Genomic DNA, 21,539 nt, shown 5'->3' on the forward strand with positions numbered 1-21,539 from the left:
TAATTCATGCTCGCTTAGATCTTTATGCACTATCTTGCTCCCCTCCATTAATTGTTTTAGACTTGAAAAAAACTGTGTATGCAGCCTTCCTCCCTTGGTAACCGTGCACAAGCTCTTACGTGAGCAGAGTGTTTGCTTTTTAGATCTGCCGCACCCCCGGATAGATGCAATACTATCGCGGGGCCCACAATGCACGACGAATGCCAAAAGCCCGGTTTTTTCACGGTTCCCATTCAGTAATGACAATCGTGCCGCAAATGGTCCGAGTATCCGGCGCGTTGTTTGCGTTTGTCTCGCCGAAACGACAAATGGAATTTGCAAATACGATATCGAAATAAAATATTAATAAAATTGGGGTGCAACACGAGGACTTCCCAGGAGGTCACCCATCCTAGGACTACTCCCGCCCATGCACACTTAACTTCGGAGTTCTGATGGGATCCGGTGCATTAGTGCTGGTATGATCGCACCCGTTTAATTCATGCTCGCTTAGATCTTTATGCACTATCTTGCTCCCCTCCATTAATTGTTTTAGATTTGAAAAAACTGTGTATGCAGCATTCCTCCCTTGGTAACCGTGCACAAGCTCCTACGTGAGCAGAGTGTTTGCATTTCAGATCTGCCGCACCCCCGGAAAGATGCAATACTATCGCGGGGCCCACAATGCATGACGAATGCCGAAAGCCCGGTTCTTGCATCGTTGCCATTCAGTAATGACGATCGTGCCGCAAATGGTCCGAGTATCCGACGCATTGTTTCCAGTTGTCTCCCAGAAACAACATATGGAATTTGCAAATACAAATCAAAATAAAATATTAATAAAGTTGGGGTGTAACACGAGGACTTCCCAGGAGGTCACCCTTCCTAGTACTACTCTCGCCCAAGCACGCTTAACTTCGGAGTTCTGATGAGATCCGGTGCATTAGTGCTGGTATGATCGCACCCGTTTAATTCATGCTCGCTTAGATCTTTGTGCACTATCTTGCTCCCCTCCATTAATTGTTTTAGACTTGAAAAAACTGTGTATGCAGCCTTCCTCCCTTGGTAACCGTGCACAAGCTCCTACGTGAGCAGAGTGTTTGCTTTTCAGATCTGTCGCACCCCCGGATAGATGCAATACTATCGCGGGGCCCACAATGCACGACGAATGCCAAAAGCCCGGTTTTTGCACGGTTCTCCTTCAGTAATGACGATTGTGCCGCAAATGGTCCGAGTATCCGGCGCGTTGTTTGCGTTTGTCTCGCCGAAACGACAAATGGAATTTGCAAATACGATATCGAAATAAAATATTAATAAAATTGGGGTGCAACACGAGGACTTCCCAGGAGGTCACCCATCCTAGGACTACTCCCGCCCATGCACACTTAACTTCGGAGTTCTGATGGGATCCGGTGCATTAGTGCTGGTATGATCTAACCCGTTTAATTCATGCTCGCTTTGATCTTTATGCACTATCTTGCTCCCCTCCATTAATTGTTTTAGACTTGAAAAAACTGTGTATGCAGCCTTCCTCCCTTGGTAACCGTGCACAAGCTCCTATGTGAGCAGAGTGTTTGCTTTTCAGATCTGCCGCACCCCCGGATAGATGCAATACTATCGCGGGGCCCACAATGCACGACGAATGCCAAAAGCCCGGTTTTTGCACGGTTCCCATTCAGTAATGACGATCGTGCCGCAAATGGTCCGAGTATCCGGCGCGTTGTTTGAGTTTGTCTCGCCGACACGACAAATGGAATTTGCAAATACGATATCGAAATAAAATATTAATAAAATTGGGGTGCAACACGAGGACTTCCCGGGAGGTCACCCATCCTAGGACTACTCCCGCCCATGCACACTTAACTTCGGAGTTCTGATGGGATCCGCTGCATTAGTGCTGGTATGATCGCACCCGCTTAATTCATGCTCGCTTAGATCTTTATGCACTATCTTGCTCCCCTCCATTAATTGTTTTAGACTTGAAAAAACTGTGTATGCAGCCTTCCTCCCTTGGTAACCGTGCACAAGCTCCTACGTGAGCAGAGTGTTTGCTTTTCAGATCTGCCGCACCCCCAGATAGATGCAATACTATCGCGGGGCCCACAATGCACGACGAATGCCAAAAGCCCGGTTTTTGCACGGTTCCCATTCAGTAATGACGATCGTGCCGCAAATGGTCCGAGTATCCGGCGCGTTGTTTGAGTTTGTCTCGCCGAAACGACAAATGGAATTTGCAAATACGATATCGAAATAAAATATTAATAAAATTGGGGTGACACAAAAGGACTTCCCAGGAGGTCACCCATCCTAATACTACTCTCGCCCAAGCACACTTAACTGCGGAGTTCTGATGAGATCCGGTGCATTAGTGCTGGTATGATAGCACCCGTTTAATTCATGCTCGCTTAGATCTTTATGACCTATCTTGCTCCCTACCATTAATTGTTTTAGATTTGAAAAAAATGTGTATGCAGCCTCTTTCCCTTGGTAACCGTGCACAAGCTCCTACGTGAGCGGAGTGTTTGCTTTTCAGATCTGCCGCACCTCCGGATAGATGCAATACTATCGCGGGGCCCACAATGCATGACGAATGCCGAAAGCCCGGTTCTTGCATCGTGGCCATTCAGTAATGACGATCGTGCCGCAAATGGTCCGAGTATCCGACGCATTGTTTCCAGTATCTCCCAGAAACAACGAATGGAATTTGCAAATACAAATCAAAATAAAATATTAATAAAATTGGGGTGCAACACGAGGACTTCCCAGGAGGTCACCCATCCTAGTACTACTCTCGCCCAAGCACGCTTAACTTCAGAGTTCTGATGGGATCCGGTGCATTAGTGCAGGTATGATCACACCCGTTTAATTCATGCTCGCTTAGATCTGTATGCACTATCTTGCTCCCCTCCATTAATTGTTTTAGACTTGAAAAAAACTGTGTATGCAGCCTTCCTCCCTTGGTAACCGTGCACAAGCTCTTACGTGAGCAGAGTGTTTGCTTTTTAGATCTGCCGCACCCCCGGATAGATGCAATACTATCGCGGGGCCCACAATGCACGACGAATGCCAAAAGCCCGGTTTTTTCACGGTTCCCATTCAGTAATGACAATCGTGCCGCAAATGGTCCGAGTATCCGGCGCGTTGTTTGCGTTTGTCTCGCCGAAACGACAAATGGAATTTGCAAATACGATATCGAAATAAAATATTAATAAAATTGGGGTGCAACACGAGGACTTCCCAGGAGGTCACCCATCCTAGGACTACTCCCGCCCATGCACACTTAACTTCGGAGTTCTGATGGGATCCGGTGCATTAGTGCTGGTATGATCGCACCCGTTTAATTCATGCTCGCTTAGATCTTTATGCACTATCTTGCTCCCCTCCATTAATTGTTTTAGATTTGAAAAAACTGTGTATGCAGCATTCCTCCCTTGGTAACCGTGCACAAGCTCCTACGTGAGCAGAGTGTTTGCATTTCAGATCTGCCGCACCCCCGGATAGATGCAATACTATCGCGGGGCCCACAATGCATGACGAATGCCGAAAGCCCGGTTCTTGCATCGTTGCCATTCAGTAATGACGATCGTGCCGCAAATGGTCCGAGTATCCGACGCATTGTTTCCAGTTGTCTCCCAGAAACAACATATGGAATTTGCAAATACAAATCAAAATAAAATATTAATAAAGTTGGGGCGCAACACGAGGACTTCCCAGGAGGTCACCCTTCCTAGTACTACTCTCGCCCAAGCACGCTTAACTTCGGAGTTCTGATGAGATCCGGTGCATTAGTGCTGGTATGATCGCACCCGTTTAATTCATGCTCGCTTAGATCTTTGTGCACTATCTTGCTCCCCTCCATTAATTGTTTTAGACTTGAAAAAACTGTGTATGCAGCCTTCCTCCCTTGGTAACCGTGCACAAGCTCCTACGTGAGCAGAGTGTTTGCTTTTCAGATCTGTCGCACCCCCGGATAGATGCAATACTATCGCGGGGCCCACAATGCACGACGAATGCCAAAAGCCCGGTTTTTTCACGGTTCCCATTCAGTAATGACAATCGTGCCGCAAATGGTCCGAGTATCCGGCGCGTTGTTTGCGTTTGTCTCGCCGAAACGACAAATGGAATTTGCAAATACGATATCGAAATAAAATATTAATAAAATTGGGGTGCAACACGAGGACTTCCCAGGAGGTCACCCATCCTAGGACTACTCCCGCCCATGCACACTTAACTTCGGAGTTCTGATGGGATCCGGTGCATTAGTGCTGGTATGATCGCACCCGTTTAATTCATGCTCGCTTAGATCTTTATGCACTATCTTGCTCCCCTCCATTAATTGTTTTAGATTTGAAAAAACTGTGTATGCAGCATTCCTCCCTTGGTAACCGTGCACAAGCTCCTACGTGAGCAGAGTGTTTGCATTTCAGATCTGCCGCACCCCCGGATACATGCAATACTATCGCGGGGCCCACAATTAATGACGAATGCCGAAAGCCCGGTTCTTGCATCGTTGCCATTCAGTAATGACGATCGTGCCGCAAATGGTCCGAGTATCCGACGCATTGTTTCCAGTTGTCTCCCAGAAACAACAAATGGAATTTGCAAATACAAATCAAAATAAAATATTAATAAAATTGGGGTGCAACACAAGGACTTCCCAGGAGGTCACCCATCCTAGTACTACTCTCGCCCAAGCACGCTTAACTTCGGAGTTCTGATGGGATCCGGTGCATTAGTGCTGGTATGATCGCACCCGTTTAATTCATGCTCGCTTAGATCTTTATGCACTATCTTGCTCCCCTCCATTAATTGTTTTAGATTTGAAAAAACTGTGTATGCAGCCTTCCTCCCTTGGTAACCGTGCACAAGCTCCTACGTGAGCAGAGTGTTTGTATTTCAGATCTGCCGCACCCCCGGATAGATGCAATACTATCGCGGGGCCCACAATGCATGACGAATGCCGAAAGCCCGGTTCTTGCATCGTCGCCATTCAGTAATGACGATCGTGCCGCAAATGGTCCGAGTATCCGACGCATTGTTTCCAGTTGTCTCCCAGAAACAACAAATGGAATTTGCAAATACAAATCAAAATAAAATATTAATAAAATTGGGGTGCAACACGAGGAATTCCCAGGAGGTCACCCATCCTAGTACTACTCTCGCCCAAGCACGCTTAACTTCGGAGTTCTGATGGGATCCGGTGCATTAGTGCTGGTATGATCGCACCCGTTTAATTCATGCTCGCTTAGATCTTTATGGACTATCTTGCTCCCCTCCATTAATTGTTTTAGACTTGAAAAAAACTGTGTATGCAGCCTTCCTCCCTTGGTAACCGTGCACAAGCTCTTACGTGAGCAGAGTGTTTGCTTTTTAGATCTGCCGCACCCCCGGATAGATGCAATACTATCGCGGGGCCCACAATGCACGACGAATGCCAAAAGCCCGGTTTTTTCACGGTTCCCATTCAGTAATGACAATCGTGCCGCAAATGGTCCGAGTATCCGGCGCGTTGTTTGCGTTTGTCTCGCCGAAACGACAAATGGAATTTGCAAATACGATATCGAAATAAAATATTAATAAAATTGGGGTGCAACACGAGGACTTCCCAGGAGGTCACCCATCCTAGGACTACTCCCGCCCATGCACACTTAACTTCGGAGTTCTGATGGGACCCGGTGCATTAGTGCTGGTATGATCGCACCCGTTTAATTCATGCTCGCTTAGATCTTTATGCACTATCTTGCTCCCCTCCATTAATTGTTTTAGACTTGAAAAAACTGTGTATGCAGCCTTCCACCCTTGGTAACCGTGCACAAGCTCCTACGTGAGCAGAGTGTTTGCTTTTCAGATCTGCCGCACCCCCGGATAGATGCAATATTATCGCGGGGCCCACAATGCACGACGAATGCCAAAAGCCCGGTTTTTGCACGGTTCCCATTCAGTAATGACGATCGTGCCGCAAATGGTCCGAGTATCCGGCGCGTTGTTTGAGTTTGTCTCGCCGAAACGACAAATGGAATTTGCAAATACGATATCGAAATAAAATATTAATAAAATTGGGGTGAAACACAAGGACTTCCCAGGAGGTCACCCATCCTAATACTACTCTCGCCCAAGCACACTTAACTTCGGAGTTCTGATGAGATCCGGTGCATTAGTGCTGGTATGATAGCAACCGTTTAACTCATGCTCGCTTAGATCTTTATGACCTATCTTGCTCCCTACCATTAATTGTTTTAGATTTGAAAAAAATGTGTATGCAGCCTCTTTCCCTTGGTAACCGTGCACAAGCTCCTACGTGAGCGGAGTGTTTGCTTTTCAGATCTGCCGCACCTCCGGATAGATGCAATACTATCGCGGGGCCCACAATGCATGACGAATGCCGAAAGCCCGGTTCTTGCATCGTGGCCATTCAGTAATGACGATCGTGCCGCAAATGGTCCGAGTATCCGACGCATTGTTTCCAGTATCTCCCAGAAACAACAAATGGAATTTGCAAATACAAATCAAAATAAAATATTAATAAAATTGGGGTGCAACACGAGGACTTCCCAGGAGGTCACCCATCCTAGTACTACTCTCGCCCAAGCACGCTTAACTTCAGAGTTCTGATGGGATCCGGTGCATTAGTGCAGGTATGATCACACCCGTTTAATTCATGCTCGCTTAGATCTTTATGCACTATCTTGCTCCCCTCCATTAATTGTTTTAGACTTGAAAAAAACTGTGTATGCAGCCTTCCTCCCTTGGTAACCGTGCACAAGCTCTTACGTGAGCAGAGTGTTTGCTTTTTAGATCTGCCGCACCCCCGGATAGATGCAATACTATCGCGGGGCCCACAATGCACGACGAATGCCAAAAGCCCGGTTTTTTCACGGTTCCCATTCAGTAATGACAATCGTGCCGCAAATGGTCCGAGTATCCGGCGCGTTGTTTGCGTTTGTCTCGCCGAAACGACAAATGGAATTTGCAAATACGATATCGAAATAAAATATTAATAAAATTGGGGTGCAACACGAGGACTTCCCAGGAGGTCACCCATCCTAGGACTACTCCCGCCCATGCACACTTAACTTCGGAGTTCTGATGGGACCCGGTGCATTAGTGCTGGTATGATCGCACCCGTTTAATTCATGCTCGCTTAGATCTTTATGCACTATCTTGCTCCCCTCCATTAATTGTTTTAGACTTGAAAAAACTGTGTATGCAGCCTTCCTCCCTTGGTAACCGTGCACAAGCTCCTACGTGAGCAGAGTGTTTGCTTTTCAGATCTGCCGCACCCCCGGATAGATGCAATATTATCGCGGGGCCCACAATGCACGACGAATGCCAAAAGCCCGGTTTTTGCACGGTTCCCATTCAGTAATGACGATCGTGCCGCAAATGGTCCGAGTATCCGGCGCGTTGTTTGAGTTTGTCTCGCCGAAACGACAAATGGAATTTGCAAATACGATATCGAAATAAAATATTAATAAAATTGGGGTGAAACACAAGGACTTCCCAGGAGGTCACCCATCCTAATACTACTCTCGCCCAAGCACACTTAACTTCGGAGTTCTGATGAGATCCGGTGCATTAGTGCTGGTATGATAGCAACCGTTTAATTCATGCTCGCTTAGATCTTTATGACCAATCTTGCTCCCAACCATTAATTGTTTTAGATTTGAAAAAAATGTGTATGCAGCCTCTTTCCCTTGGTAACCGTGCACAAGCTCCTACGTGAGCGGAGTGTTTGCTTTTCAGATCTGCCGCACCTCCGGATAGATGCAATACTATCGCGGGGCCCACAATGCATGACGAATGCCGAAAGCCCGGTTCTTGCATCGTGGCCATTCAGTAATGACGATCGTGCCGCAAATGGTCCGAGTATCCGACGCATTGTTTCCAGTATCTCCCAGAAACAACAAATGGAATTTGCAAATACAAATCAAAATAAAATATTAATAAAATTGGGGTGCAACACGAGGACTTCCCAGGAGGTCACCCATCCTAGTACTACTCTCGCCCAAGCACGCTTAACTTCAGAGTTCTGATGGGATCCGGTGCATTAGTGCAGGTATGATCACACCCGTTTAATTCATGCTCGCTTAGATCTTTATGCACTATCTTGCTCCCCTCCATTAATTGTTTTAGACTTGAAAAAAACTGTGTATGCAGCCTTCCTCCCTTGGTAACCGTGCACAAGCTCTTACGTGAGCAGAGTGTTTGCTTTTTAGATCTGCCGCACCCCCGGATAGATGCAATACTATCGCGGGGCCCACAATGCACGACGAATGCCAAAAGCCCGGTTTTTTCACGGTTCCCATTCAGTAATGACAATCGTGCCGCAAATGGTCCGAGTATCCGGCGCGTTGTTTGCGTTTGTCTCGCCGAAACGACAAATGGAATTTGCAAATACGATATCGAAATAAAATATTAATAAAATTGGGGTGCAACACGAGGACTTCCCAGGAGGTCACCCATCCTAGGACTACTCCCGCCCATGCACACTTAACTTCGGAGTTCTGATGGGATCCGGTGCATTAGTGCTGGTATGATCGCACCCGTTTAATTCATGCTCGCTTAGATCTTTATGCACTATCTTGCTCCCCTCCATTAATTGTTTTAGATTTGAAAAAACTGTGTATGCAGCATTCCTCCCTTGGTAACCGTGCACAAGCTCCTACGTGAGCAGAGTGTTTGCATTTCAGATCTGCCGCACCCCCGGATAGATGCAATACTATCGCGGGGCCCACAATGCATGACGAATGCCGAAAGCCCGGTTCTTGCATCGTTGCCATTCAGTAATGACGATCGTGCCGCAAATGGTCCGAGTATCCGACGCATTGTTTCCAGTTGTCTCCCAGAAACAACATATGGAATTTGCAAATACAAATCAAAATAAAATATTAATAAAGTTGGGGTGCAACACGAGGACTTCCCAGGAGGTCACCCTTCCTAGTACTACTCTCGCCCAAGCACGCTTAACTTCGGAGTTCTGATGAGATCCGGTGCATTAGTGCTGGTATGATCGCACCCGTTTAATTCATGCTCGCTTAGATCTTTGTGCACTATCTTGCTCCCCTCCATTAATTGTTTTAGACTTGAAAAAACTGTGTATGCAGCCTTCCTTCCTTGGTAACCGTGCACAAGCTCCTACGTGAGCAGAGTGTTTGCTTTTCAGATCTGTCGCACCCCCGGATAGATGCAATACTATCGCGGGGCCCACAATGCACGACGAATGCCAAAAGCCCGGTTTTTGCACGGTTCTCATTCAGTAATGACGATTGTGCCGCAAATGGTCCGAGTATCCGGCGCGTTGTTTGCGTTTGTCTCGCCGAAACGACAAATGGAATTTGCAAATACGATATCGAAATAAAATATTAATAAAATTGGGGTGCAACACGAGGACTTCCCAGGAGGTCACCCATCCTAGGACTACTCCCGCCCATGCACACTTAACTTCGGAGTTCTGATGGGATCCGGTGCATTAGTGCTGGTATGATCTAAACCGTTTAATTCATGCTCGCTTAGATCTTTATGCACTATCTTGCTGCCCTCCATTAATTGTTTTAGACTTGAAAAAACTGTGTATGCAGCCTTCCTCCCTTGGTAACCGTGCACAAGCTCCTATGTGAGCAGAGTGTTTGCTTTTCAGATCTGCCGCACCCCCGGATAGATGCAATACTATCGCGGGGCCCACAATGCACGACGAATGCCAAAAGCCCGGTTTTTGCACGGTTCCCATTCAGTAATGACGATCGTGCCGCAAATGGTCCGAGTATCCGGCGCGTTGTTTGAGTTTGTCTCGCCGACACGACAAATGGAATTTGCAAATACGATATCGAAATAAAATATTAATAAAATTGGGGTGCAACACGAGGACTTCCCGGGAGGTCACCCATCCTAGGACTACTCCCGCCCATGCACACTTAACTTCGGAGTTCTGATGGGATCCGCTGCATTAGTGCTGGTATGATCGCACCCGCTTAATTCATGCTCGCTTAGATCTTTATGCACTATCTTGCTCCCCTCCATTAATTGTTTTAGACTTGAAAAAACTGTGTATGCAGCCTTCCTCCCTTGGTAACCGTGCACAAGCTCCTACGTGAGCAGAGTGTTTGCTTTTCAGATCTGCCGCACCCCCGGATAGATGCAATACTATCGCGGGGCCCACAATGCACGACGAATGCCAAAAGCCCGGTTTTTGCACGGTTCCCATTCAGTAATGACGATCGTGCCGCAAATGGTCCGAGTATCCGGCGCGTTGTTTGAGTTTGTCTCGCCGAAACGACAAATGGAATTTGCAAATACGATATCGAAATAAAATATTAATAAAATTGGGGTGACACAAAAGGACTTCCCAGGAGGTCACCCATCCTAATACTACTCTCGCCCAAGCACACTTAACTGCGGAGTTCTGATGAGATCCGGTGCATTAGTGCTGGTATGATAGCACCCGTTTAATTCATGCTCGCTTAGATCTTTATGACCTATCTTGCTCCCTACCATTAATTGTTTTAGATTTGAAAAAAATGTGTATGCAGCCTCTTTCCCTTGGTAACCGTGCACAAGCTCCTACGTGAGCGGAGTGTTTGCTTTTCAGATCTGCCGCACCTCCAGATAGATGCAATACTATCGCGGGGCCCACAATGCATGACGAATGCCGAAAGCCCGGTTCTTGCATCGTGGCCATTCAGTAATGACGATCGTGCCGCAAATGGTCCGAGTATCCGACGCATTGTTTCCAGTATCTCCCAGAAACAACAAATGGAATTTGCAAATACAAATCAAAATAAAATATTAATAAAATTGGGGTGCAACACAAGGACTTCCCAGGAGGTCACCCATCCTAGTACTACTCTCGCCCAAGCACGCTTAACTTCAGAGTTCTGATGGGATCCGGTGCATTAGTGCAGGTATGATCACACCCGTTTAATTCATGCTCGCTTAGATCTTTATGCACTATCTTGCTCCCCTCCATTAATTGTTTTAGACTTGAAAAAAACTGTGTATGCAGCCTTCCTCCCTTGGTAACCGTGCACAAGCTCTTACGTGAGCAGAGTGTTTGCTTTTTAGATCTGCCGCACCCCCGGATAGATGCAATACTATCGCGGGGCCCACAATGCACGACGAATGCCAAAAGCCCGGTTTTTTCACGGTTCCCATTCAGTAATGACAATCGTGCCGCAAATGGTCCGAGTATCCGGCGCGTTGTTTGCGTTTGTCTCGCCGAAACGACAAATGGAATTTGCAAATACGATATCGAAATAAAATATTAATAAAATTGGGGTGCAACACGAGGACTTCCCAGGAGGTCACCCATCCTAGGACTACTCCCGCCCATGCACACTTAACTTCGGAGTTCTGATGGGATCCGGTGCATTAGTGCTGGTATGATCGCACCCGTTTAATTCATGCTCGCTTAGATCTTTATGCACTATCTTGCTCCCCTCCATTAATTGTTTTAGATTTGAAAAAACTGTGTATGCAGCATTCCTCCCTTGGTAACCGTGCACAAGCTCCTACGTGAGCAGAGTGTTTGCATTTCAGATCTGCCGCACCCCCGGATAGATGCAATACTATCGCGGGGCCCACAATGCATGACGAATGCCGAAAGCCCGGTTCTTGCATCGTTGCCATTCAGTAATGACGATCGTGCCGCAAATGGTCCGAGTATCCGACGCATTGTTTCCAGTTGTCTCCCAGAAACAACATATGGAATTTGCAAATACAAATCAAAATAAAATATTAATAAAGTTGGGGTGCAACACGAGGACTTCCCAGGAGGTCACCCTTCCTAGTACTACTCTCGCCCAAGCACGCTTAACTTCGGAGTTCTGATGAGATCCGGTGCATTAGTGCTGGTATGATCGCACCCGTTTAATTCATGCTCGCTTAGATCTTTGTGCACTATCTTGCTCCCCTCCATTAATTGTTTTAGACTTGAAAAAACTGTGTATGCAGCCTTCCTCCCTTGGTAACCGTGCACAAGCTCCTACGTGAGCAGAGTGTTTGCTTTTCAGATCTGTCGCACCCCCGGATAGATGCAATACTATCGCGGGGCCCACAATGCACGACGAATGCCAAAAGCCCGGTTTTTGCACGGTTCTCATTCAGTAATCACGATTGTGCCGCAAATGGTCCGAGTATCCGGCGCGTTGTTTGCGTTTGTCTCGCCGAAACGACAAATGGAATTTGCAAATACGATATCGAAATAAAATATTAATAAAACTGGGGTGCAACACGAGGACTTCCCAGGAGGTCACCCATCCTAGGACTACTCCCGCCCATGCACACTTAACTTCGGAGTTCTGATGGGATCCGGTGCATTAGTGCTGGTATGATCGCACCCGTTTAATTCATGCTCGCTTAGATCTTTATGCACTATCTTGCTCCCCTCCATTAATTGTTTTAGACTTGAAAAAACTGTGTATGCAGCCTTCCTCCCTTGGTAACCGTGCACAAGCTCCTATGTGAGCAGAGTGTTTGCTTTTCAGGTCTGCCGCACCCCCGGATAGATGCAATACTATCGCGGGGCCCACAATGCACGACGAATGCCAAAAGCCCGGTTTTTGCACGGTTCCCATTCAGTAATGACGATCGTGCCGCAAATGGTCCGAGTATCCGGCGCGTTGTTTGAGTTTGTCTCGCCGACACGACAAATGGAATTTGCAAATACGATATCGAAATAAAATATTAATAAAATTGGGGTGAAACACAAGGACTTCCCAGGAGGTCACCCATCCTAATACTACTCTCGCCCAAGCACACTTAACTTCGGAGTTCTGATGAGATCCGGTGCATTAGTGCTGGTATGATAGCACCCGTTTAATTCATGCTCGCTTAGATCTTTATGCACTATCTTGCTCCCCTCCATTAATTGTTTTAGATTTGAAAAAACTGTGTATGCAGTCTTCCTCCCTTGGTAACCGTGCACAAGCTCCTACGTGAGCAGAGTGTTTGTATTTCAGATCTGCCGCACCCCCGGATAGATGCAATACTATCGCGGGGCCCACAATGCATGACGAATGCCGAAAGCCCGGTTCTTGCATCGTTGCCATTCAGTAATGACGATCGTGCCGCAAATGGTCCGAGTATCCGACGCATTGTTTCCAGTTGTCTCCCAGAAACAACAAATGGAATTTGCAAATACAAATCAAAATAAAATATTAATAAAATTGGGGTGCAACACGAGGACTTCCCAGGAGGTCACCCATCCTAGTACTACTCTCGCCCAAGCACGCTTAACTTCGGAGTTCTGATGGGATCCGGTGCATTAGTGCTGGTATGATCGCACCCGTTTAATTCATGCTCGCTTAGATCTTTATGCACTATCTTGCTCCCCTCCATTAATTGTTTTAGACTTGAAAAAACAGTGTATGCAGCCTTCCTCCCTTGGTAACCGTGCACAAGCTCTTACGTGAGCAGAGTGTTTGCTTTTTAGATCTGCCGCACCCCCGGATAGATGCAATACTATCGCGGGGCCCACAATGCATGACGAATGCCGAAAGCCTGGTTCTTGCATCGTTGCCATTCAGTAATGACGATCGTGCCGCAAATGGTCCGAGTATCCGACGCATTGTTTCCAGTTGTCTCCCAGAAACAACAAATGGAATTTGCAAATACAAATCAAAATTAAATATTAATAAAATTGGGGTGCAACACGAGGACTTCCCAGGAGGTCACCCATCCTAATACTACTCTCGCCCAGACACGCTTAACTTCGGAGTTCTGATGGGATCCGGTGCATTAGTGCTGGTATGATTACACCCGTTTAATTCATGCTCGCTTAGATCTTTATGCACTATCTTGCTCCCCTCCATTAATTGTTTTAGACTTGAAAAAAACTGTGTATGCAGCCTTCCTCCCTTGGTAACCGTGCACAAGCTCTTACGTGAGCAGAGTGTTTGCTTTTTAGATCTGCCGCACCCCCGGATAGATGCAATACTATCGCGGGGCCCACAATGCACGACGAATGCCAAAAGCCCGGTTTTTTCACGGTTCCCATTCAGTAATGACAATCGTGCCGCAAATGGTCCGAGTATCCGGCGCGTTGTTTGCGTTTGTCTCGCCGAAACGACAAATGGAATTTGCAAATACGATATCGAAATAAAATATTAATAAAATTTGGGTGCAACACGAGGACTTCCCAGGAGGTCACCCATCCTAGGACTACTCCCGCCCATGCACACTTAACTTCGGAGTTCTGATGGGATCCGGTGCATTAGTGCTGGTATGATCGCACCCGTTTAATTCATGCTCGCTTAGATCTTTATGCACTATCTTGCTCCCCTCCATTAATTGTTTTAGATTTGAAAAAACTGTGTATGCAGCATTCCTCCCTTGGTAACCGTGCACAAGCTCCTACGTGAGCAGAGTGTTTGCATTTCAGATCTGCCGCACCCCCGGATAGATGCAATACTATCGCGGGGCCCACAATGCATGACGAATGCCGAAAGCCCGGTTCTTGCATCGTTGCCATTCAGTAATGACGATCGTGCCGCAAATGGTCCGAGTATCCGACGCATTGTTTCCAGTTGTCTCCCAGAAACAACATATGGAATTTGCAAATACAAATCAAAATAAAATATTAATAAAGTTGGGGTGCAACACGAGGACTTCCCAGGAGGTCACCCTTCCTAGTACTACTCTCGCCCAAGCACGCTTAACTTCGGAGTTCTGATGAGATCCGGTGCATTAGTGCTGGTATGATCGCACCCGTTTAATTCATGCTCGCTTAGATCTTTGTGCACTATCTTGCTCCCCTCCATTAATTGTTTTAGACTTGAAAAAACTGTGTATGCAGCCTTCCTTCCTTGGTAACCGTGCACAAGCTCCTACGTGAGCAGAGTGTTTGCTTTTCAGATCTGTCGCACCCCCGGATAGATGCAATACTATCGCGGGGCCCACAATGCACGACGAATGCCAAAAGCCCGGTTTTTGCACGGTTCTCATTCAGTAATGACGATTGTGCCGCAAATGGTCCGAGTATCCGGCGCGTTGTTTGCGTTTGTCTCGCCGAAACGACAAATGGAATTTGCAAATACGATATCGAAATAAAATATTAATAAAATTGGGGTGCAACACGAGGACTTCCCAGGAGGTCACCCATCCTAGGACTACTCCCGCCCATGCACACTTAACTTCGGAGTTCTGATGGGATCCGGTGCATTAGTGCTGGTATGATCTAAACCGTTTAATTCATGCTCGCTTAGATCTTTATGCACTATCTTGCTCCCCTCCATTAATTGTTTTAGACTTGAAAAAACTGTGTATGCAGCCTTCCTCCCTTGGTAACCGTGCACAAGCTCCTATGTGAGCAGAGTGTTTGCTTTTCAGATCTGCCGCACCCCCGGATAGATGCAATACTATCGCGGGGCCCACAATGCACGACGAATGCCAAAAGCCCGGTTTTTGCACGGTTCCCATTCAGTAATGACGATCGTGCCGCAAATGGTCCGAGTATCCGGCGCGTTGTTTGAGTTTGTCTCGCCGACACGACAAATGGAATTTGCAAATACGATATCGAAATAAAATATTAATAAAATTGGGGTGCAACACGAGGACTTCCCGGGAGGTCACCCATCCTAGGACTACTCCCGCCCATGCACACTTAACTTCGGAGTTCTGAAGGGATCCGCTGCATTAGTGCTGGTATGATCGCACCCGCTTAATTCATGCTCGCTTAGATCTTTATGCACTATCTTGCTCCCCTCCATTAATTGTTTTAGACTTGAAAAAACTGTGTATGCAGCCTTCCTCCCCTGGTAACCGTGCACAAGCTCCTACGTGAGCAGAGTGTTTGCTTTTCAGATCTGCCGCACCCCCGGATAGATGCAATACTATCGCGGGGCCCACAATGCACGACGAATGCCAAAAGCCCGGTTTTTGCACGGTTCCCATTCAGTAATGACGATCGTGCCGCAAATGGTCCGAGTATCCGGCTCGTTGTTTGAGTTTGTCTCGCCGAAACGACAAATGGAATTTGCAAATACGATATCGAAATAAAATATTAATAAAATTGGGGTGACACAAAAGGACTTCCCAGGAGGTCACCCATCCTAATACTACTCTCGCCCAAGCACACTTAACTGCGGAGTTCTGATGAGATCCGGTGCATTAGTGCTGGTATGATAGCACCCGTTTAATTCATGCTCGCTTAGATCTTTATGACCTATCTTGCTCCCTACCATTAATTGTTTTAGATTTGAAAAAAATGTGTATGCAGCCTCTTTCCCTTGGTAACCGTGCACAAGCTCCTACGTGAGCGGAGTGTTTGCTTTTCAGATCTGCCGCACCTCCGGATAGATGCAATACTATCGCGGGGCCCACAATGCATGACGAATGCCGAAAGCCCGGTTCTTGCATCGTGGCCATTCAGTAATGACGATCGTGCCGCAAATGGTCCGAGTATCCGACGCATTGTTTCCAGTATCTCCCAGAAACAACAAATGGAATTTGCAAATACAAATCAAAATAAAATATTAATAAAATTGGGGTGCAACACGAGGACTTCCCAGGAGGTCACCCATCCTAGTACTACTCTCGCCCAAGCACGCTTAACTTCAGAGTTCTGATGGGATCCGGTGCATTAGTGCAGGTATGATCACACCCGTTTAATTCATGCTCGCTTAGATCTTTATGCACTATCTTGCTCCCCTCCATTAATTGTTTTAGACTTGAAAAAAACTGTGTATGCAGCCTTCCTCCCTTGGTAACCGTGCACAAGCTCTTACGTGAGCAGAGTGTTTGCTTTTTAGATCTGCCGCACCCCCGGATAGATGCAATACTATCGCGGGGCCCACAATGCACGACGAATGCCAAAAGCCCGGTTTTTTCACGGTTCCCATTCAGTAATGACAATCGTGCCGCAAATGGTCCGAGTATCCGGCGCGTTGTTTGCGTTTGTCTCGCCGAAACGACAAATGGAATTTGCAAATACGATATCGAAATAAAATATTAATAAAATTGGGGTGCAACACGAGGACTTCCCAGGAGGTCACCCATCCTAGGACTACTCCCGCCCATGCACACTTAACTTCGGAGTTCTGATGGGATCCGGTGCATTAGTGCTGGTATGATCGCTCCCGTTTAATTCATGCTCGCTTAGATCTTTATGCACTATCTTGCTCCCCTCCATTAATTGTTTTAGATTTGAAAAAACTGTGTATGCAGCATTCCTCCCTTGGTAACCGTGCACAAGCTCCTACGTGAGCAGAGTGTTTGCATTTCAGATCTGCCGCACCCCCGGATAGATGCAATACTATCGCGGGGCCCACAATGCATGACGAATGCCGAAAGCCCGGTTCTTGCATCGTTGCCATTCAGTAATGACGATCGTGCCGCAAATGGTCCGAGTATCCGACGCATTGTTTCCAGTTGTCTCCCAGAAACAACATATGGAATTTGCAAATACAAATCAAAATAAAATATTAATAAAGTTGGGGTGCAACACGAGGACTTCCCAGGAGGTCACCCTTCCTAGTACTACTCTCGCCCAAGCACGCTTAACTTCGGAGTTCTGATGAGATCCGGTGCATTAGTGCTGGTATGATCGCACCCGTTTAATTCATGCTCGCTTAGATCTTTGTGCACTATCTTGCTCCCCTCCATTAATTGTTTTAGACTTGAAAAAACTGTGTATGCAGCCTTCCTCCCTTGGTAACCGTGCACAAGCTCCTACGTGAGCAGAGTGTTTGCTTTTCAGATCTGTCGCACCCCCGGATAGATGCAATACTATCGCGGGGCCCACAATGCACGACGAATGCCAAAAGCCCGGTTTTTGCACGGTTCTCATTCAGTAATGACGATTGTGCCGCAAATGGTCCGAGTATCCGGCGCGTTGTTTGCGTTTGTCTCGCCGAAACGACAAATGGAATTTGCAAATACGATATCGAAATAAAATATTAATAAAACTGGGGTGCAACACGAGGACTTCCCAGGAGGTCACCCATCCTAGGACTACTCCCGCCCATGCACACTTAACTTCGGAGTTCTGATGGGATCCGGTGCATTAGTGCTGGTATGATCGCACCCGTTTAATTCATGCTCGCTTAGATCTTTATGCACTATCTTGCTCCCCTCCATTAATTGTTTTAGACTTGAAAAAACTGTGTATGCAGCCTTCCTCCCTTGGTAACCGTGCACAAGCTCCTATGTGAGCAGAGTGTTTGCTTTTCAGGTCTGCCGCACCCCCGGATAGATGCAATACTATCGCGGGGCCCACAATGCACGACGAATGCCAAAAGCCCGGTTTTTGCACGGTTCCCATTCAGTAATGACGATCGTGCCGCAAATGGTCCGAGTATCCGGCGCGTTGTTTGAGTTTGTCTCGCCGACACGACAAATGGAATTTGCAAATACGATATCGAAATAAAATATTAATAAAATTGGGGTGAAACACAAGGACTTCCCAGGAGGTCACCCATCCTAATACTACTCTCGCCCAAGCACACTTAATTTCGGAGTTCTGATGAGATCCGGTGCATTAGTGCTGGTATGATAGCACCCGTTTAATTCATGCTCGCTTAGATCTTTATGCACTATCTTGCTCCCCTCCATTAATTGTTTTAGATTTGAAAAAACTGTGTATGCAGTCTTCCTCCCTTGGTAACCGTGCACAAGCTCCTACGTGAGCAGAGTGTTTGTATTTCAGATCTGCCGCACCCCCGGATAGATGCAATACTATCGCGGGGCCCACAATGCATGACGAATGCCGAAAGCCCGGTTCTTGCATCGTTGCCATTCAGTAATGACGATCGTGCCGCAAATGGTCCGAGTATCCGACGCATTGTTTCCAGTTGTCTCCCAGAAACAACAAATGGAATTTGCAAATACAAATCAAAATAAAATATTAATAAAATTGGGGTGCAACACGAGGACTTCCCAGGAGGTCACCCATCCTAGTACTACTCTCGCCCAAGCACGCTTAACTTCGGAGTTCTGATGGGATCCGGTGCATTAGTGCTGGTATGATCGCACCCGTTTAATTCATGCTCGCTTAGATCTTTATGCACTATCTTGCTCCCCTCCATTAATTGTTTTAGACTTGAAAAAACAGTGTATGCAGCCTTCCTCCCTTGGTAACCGTGCACAAGCTCTTACGTGAGCAGAGTGTTTGCTTTTTAGATCTGCCGCACCCCCGGATAGATGCAATACTATCGCGGGGCCCACAATGCATGACGAATGCCGAAAGCCTGGTTCTTGCATCGTTGCCATTCAGTAATGACGATCGTGCCGCAAATGGTCCGAGTATCCGACGCATTGTTTCCAGTTGTCTCCCAGAAACAACAAATGGAATTTGCAAATACAAATCAAAATTAAATATTAATAAAATTGGGGTGCAACACGAGGACTTCCCAGGAGGTCACCCATCCTAATACTACTCTCGCCCAGACACGCTTAACTTCGGAGTTCTGATGGGATCCGGTGCATTAGTGCTGGTATGATCACACCCGTTTAATTCATGCTCGCTTAGATCTTTATGCACTATCTTGCTCCCCTCCATTAATTGTTTTAGACTTGAAAAAAACTGTGTATGCAGCCTTCCTCCCTTGGTAACCGTGCACAAGCTCTTACGTGAGCAGAGTGTTTGCTTTTTAGATCTGCCGCACCCCCGGATAGATGCAATACTATCGCGGGGCCCACAATGCACGACGAATGCCAAAAGCCCGGTTTTTTCACGGTTCCCATTCAGTAATGACAATCGTGCCGCAAATGGTCCGAGTATCCGGCGCGTTGTTTGCGTTTGTCTCGCCGAAACGACAAATGGAATTTGCAAATACGATATCGAAATAAAATATTAATAAAATTGGGGTGCAACACGAGGACTTCCCAGGAGGTCACCCATCCTAGGACTACTCCCGCCCATGCACACTTAACTTCGGAGTTCTGATGGGATCCGGTGCATTAGTGCTGGTATGATCGCACCCGTTTAAATCATGCTCGCTTAGATCTTTATGCACTATCTTGCTCCCCTCCATTAATTGTTTTAGATTTGAAAAAACTGTGTATGCAGCCTCTTTCCCTTGGTAACCGTGCACAAGCTCCTACGTGAGCGGAGTGTTTGCTTTTCAGATCTGCCGCACCTCCGGATAGATGCAATACTATCGCGGGGCCCACAATGCATGACGAATGCCGAAAGCCCGGTTCTTGCATCGTGGCCATTCAGTAATGACGATCGTGCCGCAAATGGTCCGAGTATCCGACGCATTGTTTCCAGTATCTCCCAGAAACAACAAATGGAATTTGCAAATACAAATCAAAATAAAATATTAATAAAATTGGGGTGCAACACGAGGACTTCCCAGAAGGTCACCCATCCTAGTACTACTCTCGCCCAAGCACGCTTAACTTCAGAGTTCTGATGGGATCCGGTGCATTAGTGCAGGTATGATCACACCCGTTTAATTCATGCTCGCTTAGATCTTTATGCACTATCTTGCTCCCCTCCATTAATTGTTTTAGACTTGAAAAAAACTGTGTATGCAGCCTTCCTCCCTTGGTAACCGTGCACAAGCTCTTACGTGAGCAGAGTGTTTGCTTTTTAGATCTGCCGCACCCCCGGATAGATGCAATACTATCGCGGGGCCCACAATGCACGACGAATGCCAAAAGCCCGGTTTTTTCACGGTTCCCATTCAGTAATGACAATCGTGCCGCAAATGGTCCGAGTATCCGGCGCGTTGTTTGCGTTTGTCTCGCCGAAACGACAAATGGAATTTGCAAATACGATATCGAAATAAAATATTAATAAAATTGGGGTGCAACACGAGGACTTCCCAGGAGGTCACCCATCCTAGGACTACTCCCGCCCATGCACACTTAACTTCGGAGTTCTGATGGGACCCGGTGCATTAGTGCTGGTATGATCGCACCCGTTTAATTCATGCTCGCTTAGATCTTTATGCACTATCTTGCTCCCCTCCATTAATTGTTTTAGACTTGAAAAAACTGTGTATGCAGCCTTCCTCCCTTGGTAACCGTGCACAAGCTCTTACGTGAGCAGAGTGTTTGCTTTTTAGATCTGCCGCACCCCCGGATAGATGCAATACTATCGCGGGGCCCACAATGCATGACGAATGCCGAAAGCCCGGTTCTTGCATCGTTGCCATTCAGTAATGACGATCGTGCCGCAAATGGTCCGAGTATCCGACGCATTGTTTCCAGTTGTCTCCCAGAAACAACATATGGAATTTGCAAATACAAATCAAAATAAAATATTAATAAAGTTGGGGTGCAACACGAGGACTTCCCAGGAGGTCACCCTTCCTAGTACTACTCTCGCCCAAGCACGCTTAACTTCGGAGTTCTGATGAGATCCGGTGCATTAGTGCTGGTATGATCGCACCCGTTTAATTCATGCTCGCTTAGATCTTTGTGCACTATCTTGCTCCCCTCCATTAATTGTTTTAGACTTGAAAAAACTGTGTATGCAGCCTTCCTCCCTTGGTAACCGTGCACAAGCTCCTACGTGAGCAGAGTGTTTGCTTTTCAGATCTGTCGCACCCCCGGATAGATGCAATACTATCGCGGGGCCCACAATGCACGACGAATGCCAAAAGCCCGGTTTTTGCACG

The 21,539-nt window shown here is 46.9% G+C and overlaps 34 non-coding genes and 11 pseudogenes across 34 annotated transcripts; all 45 read right to left on the bottom strand.

Annotated features, from left to right (window-relative positions):
• Nucleotides 1–353: 353 nt before the first annotated feature.
• On the bottom strand, nucleotides 354–472 carry LOC148795994 (5S ribosomal RNA). The gene has a single exon (XR_016073883.1). It is a non-coding gene; the product is annotated as a 5S ribosomal RNA (ribosomal RNA).
• A 354-nt stretch (nucleotides 473–826) lies between these two features.
• Nucleotides 827–945, bottom strand: LOC148795995 (5S ribosomal RNA). The gene has a single exon (XR_016075449.1). It is a non-coding gene; the product is annotated as a 5S ribosomal RNA (ribosomal RNA).
• Nucleotides 946–1,300: 355 nt separating this feature from the next.
• On the bottom strand, nucleotides 1,301–1,419 carry LOC148795996 (5S ribosomal RNA; annotated as a pseudogene).
• Nucleotides 1,420–1,774: 355 nt separating this feature from the next.
• Nucleotides 1,775–1,893, bottom strand: LOC148795997 (5S ribosomal RNA). Its single transcript, XR_016070132.1, has one exon. It is a non-coding gene; the product is annotated as a 5S ribosomal RNA (ribosomal RNA).
• Nucleotides 1,894–2,248: 355 nt separating this feature from the next.
• On the bottom strand, nucleotides 2,249–2,367 carry LOC148795998 (5S ribosomal RNA; annotated as a pseudogene).
• A 353-nt stretch (nucleotides 2,368–2,720) lies between these two features.
• LOC148795999 (5S ribosomal RNA) lies at nucleotides 2,721–2,839 on the bottom strand. Its single transcript, XR_016072663.1, has one exon. It is a non-coding gene; the product is annotated as a 5S ribosomal RNA (ribosomal RNA).
• A 356-nt stretch (nucleotides 2,840–3,195) lies between these two features.
• LOC148796000 (5S ribosomal RNA) lies at nucleotides 3,196–3,314 on the bottom strand. The gene has a single exon (XR_016073885.1). It is a non-coding gene; the product is annotated as a 5S ribosomal RNA (ribosomal RNA).
• A 354-nt stretch (nucleotides 3,315–3,668) lies between these two features.
• Nucleotides 3,669–3,787, bottom strand: LOC148796001 (5S ribosomal RNA). Its single transcript, XR_016073550.1, has one exon. It is a non-coding gene; the product is annotated as a 5S ribosomal RNA (ribosomal RNA).
• A 355-nt stretch (nucleotides 3,788–4,142) lies between these two features.
• On the bottom strand, nucleotides 4,143–4,261 carry LOC148796002 (5S ribosomal RNA). The gene has a single exon (XR_016073886.1). It is a non-coding gene; the product is annotated as a 5S ribosomal RNA (ribosomal RNA).
• Nucleotides 4,262–4,615: 354 nt separating this feature from the next.
• LOC148796003 (5S ribosomal RNA) lies at nucleotides 4,616–4,734 on the bottom strand. The gene has a single exon (XR_016071030.1). It is a non-coding gene; the product is annotated as a 5S ribosomal RNA (ribosomal RNA).
• Nucleotides 4,735–5,088: 354 nt separating this feature from the next.
• On the bottom strand, nucleotides 5,089–5,207 carry LOC148796004 (5S ribosomal RNA). The gene has a single exon (XR_016071114.1). It is a non-coding gene; the product is annotated as a 5S ribosomal RNA (ribosomal RNA).
• A 356-nt stretch (nucleotides 5,208–5,563) lies between these two features.
• Nucleotides 5,564–5,682, bottom strand: LOC148796005 (5S ribosomal RNA). Its single transcript, XR_016075812.1, has one exon. It is a non-coding gene; the product is annotated as a 5S ribosomal RNA (ribosomal RNA).
• A 355-nt stretch (nucleotides 5,683–6,037) lies between these two features.
• LOC148796006 (5S ribosomal RNA) lies at nucleotides 6,038–6,156 on the bottom strand (annotated as a pseudogene).
• A 353-nt stretch (nucleotides 6,157–6,509) lies between these two features.
• Nucleotides 6,510–6,628, bottom strand: LOC148796007 (5S ribosomal RNA). The gene has a single exon (XR_016072664.1). It is a non-coding gene; the product is annotated as a 5S ribosomal RNA (ribosomal RNA).
• A 356-nt stretch (nucleotides 6,629–6,984) lies between these two features.
• Nucleotides 6,985–7,103, bottom strand: LOC148796008 (5S ribosomal RNA). Its single transcript, XR_016075813.1, has one exon. It is a non-coding gene; the product is annotated as a 5S ribosomal RNA (ribosomal RNA).
• A 355-nt stretch (nucleotides 7,104–7,458) lies between these two features.
• Nucleotides 7,459–7,577, bottom strand: LOC148796009 (5S ribosomal RNA; annotated as a pseudogene).
• Nucleotides 7,578–7,930: 353 nt separating this feature from the next.
• LOC148796010 (5S ribosomal RNA) lies at nucleotides 7,931–8,049 on the bottom strand. Its single transcript, XR_016072665.1, has one exon. It is a non-coding gene; the product is annotated as a 5S ribosomal RNA (ribosomal RNA).
• Nucleotides 8,050–8,405: 356 nt separating this feature from the next.
• On the bottom strand, nucleotides 8,406–8,524 carry LOC148796011 (5S ribosomal RNA). Its single transcript, XR_016073887.1, has one exon. It is a non-coding gene; the product is annotated as a 5S ribosomal RNA (ribosomal RNA).
• A 354-nt stretch (nucleotides 8,525–8,878) lies between these two features.
• LOC148796012 (5S ribosomal RNA) lies at nucleotides 8,879–8,997 on the bottom strand. Its single transcript, XR_016072425.1, has one exon. It is a non-coding gene; the product is annotated as a 5S ribosomal RNA (ribosomal RNA).
• Nucleotides 8,998–9,352: 355 nt separating this feature from the next.
• On the bottom strand, nucleotides 9,353–9,471 carry LOC148796013 (5S ribosomal RNA; annotated as a pseudogene).
• A 355-nt stretch (nucleotides 9,472–9,826) lies between these two features.
• Nucleotides 9,827–9,945, bottom strand: LOC148796014 (5S ribosomal RNA). The gene has a single exon (XR_016070133.1). It is a non-coding gene; the product is annotated as a 5S ribosomal RNA (ribosomal RNA).
• Nucleotides 9,946–10,300: 355 nt separating this feature from the next.
• On the bottom strand, nucleotides 10,301–10,419 carry LOC148796015 (5S ribosomal RNA; annotated as a pseudogene).
• A 353-nt stretch (nucleotides 10,420–10,772) lies between these two features.
• LOC148796016 (5S ribosomal RNA) lies at nucleotides 10,773–10,891 on the bottom strand. The gene has a single exon (XR_016073645.1). It is a non-coding gene; the product is annotated as a 5S ribosomal RNA (ribosomal RNA).
• A 356-nt stretch (nucleotides 10,892–11,247) lies between these two features.
• Nucleotides 11,248–11,366, bottom strand: LOC148796017 (5S ribosomal RNA). Its single transcript, XR_016073888.1, has one exon. It is a non-coding gene; the product is annotated as a 5S ribosomal RNA (ribosomal RNA).
• Nucleotides 11,367–11,720: 354 nt separating this feature from the next.
• On the bottom strand, nucleotides 11,721–11,839 carry LOC148796018 (5S ribosomal RNA). The gene has a single exon (XR_016072426.1). It is a non-coding gene; the product is annotated as a 5S ribosomal RNA (ribosomal RNA).
• A 355-nt stretch (nucleotides 11,840–12,194) lies between these two features.
• Nucleotides 12,195–12,313, bottom strand: LOC148796019 (5S ribosomal RNA). Its single transcript, XR_016073889.1, has one exon. It is a non-coding gene; the product is annotated as a 5S ribosomal RNA (ribosomal RNA).
• A 355-nt stretch (nucleotides 12,314–12,668) lies between these two features.
• Nucleotides 12,669–12,787, bottom strand: LOC148796020 (5S ribosomal RNA; annotated as a pseudogene).
• A 354-nt stretch (nucleotides 12,788–13,141) lies between these two features.
• On the bottom strand, nucleotides 13,142–13,260 carry LOC148796021 (5S ribosomal RNA). The gene has a single exon (XR_016072501.1). It is a non-coding gene; the product is annotated as a 5S ribosomal RNA (ribosomal RNA).
• Nucleotides 13,261–13,614: 354 nt separating this feature from the next.
• On the bottom strand, nucleotides 13,615–13,733 carry LOC148796022 (5S ribosomal RNA). The gene has a single exon (XR_016074594.1). It is a non-coding gene; the product is annotated as a 5S ribosomal RNA (ribosomal RNA).
• Nucleotides 13,734–14,089: 356 nt separating this feature from the next.
• On the bottom strand, nucleotides 14,090–14,208 carry LOC148796023 (5S ribosomal RNA). Its single transcript, XR_016074898.1, has one exon. It is a non-coding gene; the product is annotated as a 5S ribosomal RNA (ribosomal RNA).
• A 354-nt stretch (nucleotides 14,209–14,562) lies between these two features.
• LOC148796024 (5S ribosomal RNA) lies at nucleotides 14,563–14,681 on the bottom strand. The gene has a single exon (XR_016072427.1). It is a non-coding gene; the product is annotated as a 5S ribosomal RNA (ribosomal RNA).
• A 355-nt stretch (nucleotides 14,682–15,036) lies between these two features.
• On the bottom strand, nucleotides 15,037–15,155 carry LOC148796025 (5S ribosomal RNA; annotated as a pseudogene).
• A 355-nt stretch (nucleotides 15,156–15,510) lies between these two features.
• On the bottom strand, nucleotides 15,511–15,629 carry LOC148796026 (5S ribosomal RNA; annotated as a pseudogene).
• A 355-nt stretch (nucleotides 15,630–15,984) lies between these two features.
• Nucleotides 15,985–16,103, bottom strand: LOC148796027 (5S ribosomal RNA; annotated as a pseudogene).
• A 353-nt stretch (nucleotides 16,104–16,456) lies between these two features.
• LOC148796028 (5S ribosomal RNA) lies at nucleotides 16,457–16,575 on the bottom strand. Its single transcript, XR_016072666.1, has one exon. It is a non-coding gene; the product is annotated as a 5S ribosomal RNA (ribosomal RNA).
• A 356-nt stretch (nucleotides 16,576–16,931) lies between these two features.
• On the bottom strand, nucleotides 16,932–17,050 carry LOC148796029 (5S ribosomal RNA). The gene has a single exon (XR_016069092.1). It is a non-coding gene; the product is annotated as a 5S ribosomal RNA (ribosomal RNA).
• A 354-nt stretch (nucleotides 17,051–17,404) lies between these two features.
• LOC148796030 (5S ribosomal RNA) lies at nucleotides 17,405–17,523 on the bottom strand. Its single transcript, XR_016072429.1, has one exon. It is a non-coding gene; the product is annotated as a 5S ribosomal RNA (ribosomal RNA).
• A 355-nt stretch (nucleotides 17,524–17,878) lies between these two features.
• LOC148796031 (5S ribosomal RNA) lies at nucleotides 17,879–17,997 on the bottom strand. The gene has a single exon (XR_016073890.1). It is a non-coding gene; the product is annotated as a 5S ribosomal RNA (ribosomal RNA).
• A 355-nt stretch (nucleotides 17,998–18,352) lies between these two features.
• Nucleotides 18,353–18,471, bottom strand: LOC148796032 (5S ribosomal RNA; annotated as a pseudogene).
• A 354-nt stretch (nucleotides 18,472–18,825) lies between these two features.
• On the bottom strand, nucleotides 18,826–18,944 carry LOC148796033 (5S ribosomal RNA). Its single transcript, XR_016072512.1, has one exon. It is a non-coding gene; the product is annotated as a 5S ribosomal RNA (ribosomal RNA).
• A 354-nt stretch (nucleotides 18,945–19,298) lies between these two features.
• LOC148796034 (5S ribosomal RNA) lies at nucleotides 19,299–19,417 on the bottom strand. The gene has a single exon (XR_016073601.1). It is a non-coding gene; the product is annotated as a 5S ribosomal RNA (ribosomal RNA).
• A 356-nt stretch (nucleotides 19,418–19,773) lies between these two features.
• Nucleotides 19,774–19,892, bottom strand: LOC148796035 (5S ribosomal RNA). The gene has a single exon (XR_016073891.1). It is a non-coding gene; the product is annotated as a 5S ribosomal RNA (ribosomal RNA).
• Nucleotides 19,893–20,245: 353 nt separating this feature from the next.
• Nucleotides 20,246–20,364, bottom strand: LOC148796036 (5S ribosomal RNA). Its single transcript, XR_016073146.1, has one exon. It is a non-coding gene; the product is annotated as a 5S ribosomal RNA (ribosomal RNA).
• Nucleotides 20,365–20,720: 356 nt separating this feature from the next.
• On the bottom strand, nucleotides 20,721–20,839 carry LOC148796037 (5S ribosomal RNA). The gene has a single exon (XR_016075814.1). It is a non-coding gene; the product is annotated as a 5S ribosomal RNA (ribosomal RNA).
• A 354-nt stretch (nucleotides 20,840–21,193) lies between these two features.
• Nucleotides 21,194–21,312, bottom strand: LOC148796038 (5S ribosomal RNA). The gene has a single exon (XR_016072430.1). It is a non-coding gene; the product is annotated as a 5S ribosomal RNA (ribosomal RNA).
• Between the last annotated feature and the right edge of the window lie 227 nt (nucleotides 21,313–21,539).

Source organism: Nelumbo nucifera, chromosome 4 (genome assembly GCF_055504915.1).
Source record: "Nelumbo nucifera cultivar China Antique chromosome 4, China Antique-T2T, whole genome shotgun sequence".
NCBI classification, from domain to species: domain Eukaryota; kingdom Viridiplantae; phylum Streptophyta; class Magnoliopsida; order Proteales; family Nelumbonaceae; genus Nelumbo; species Nelumbo nucifera.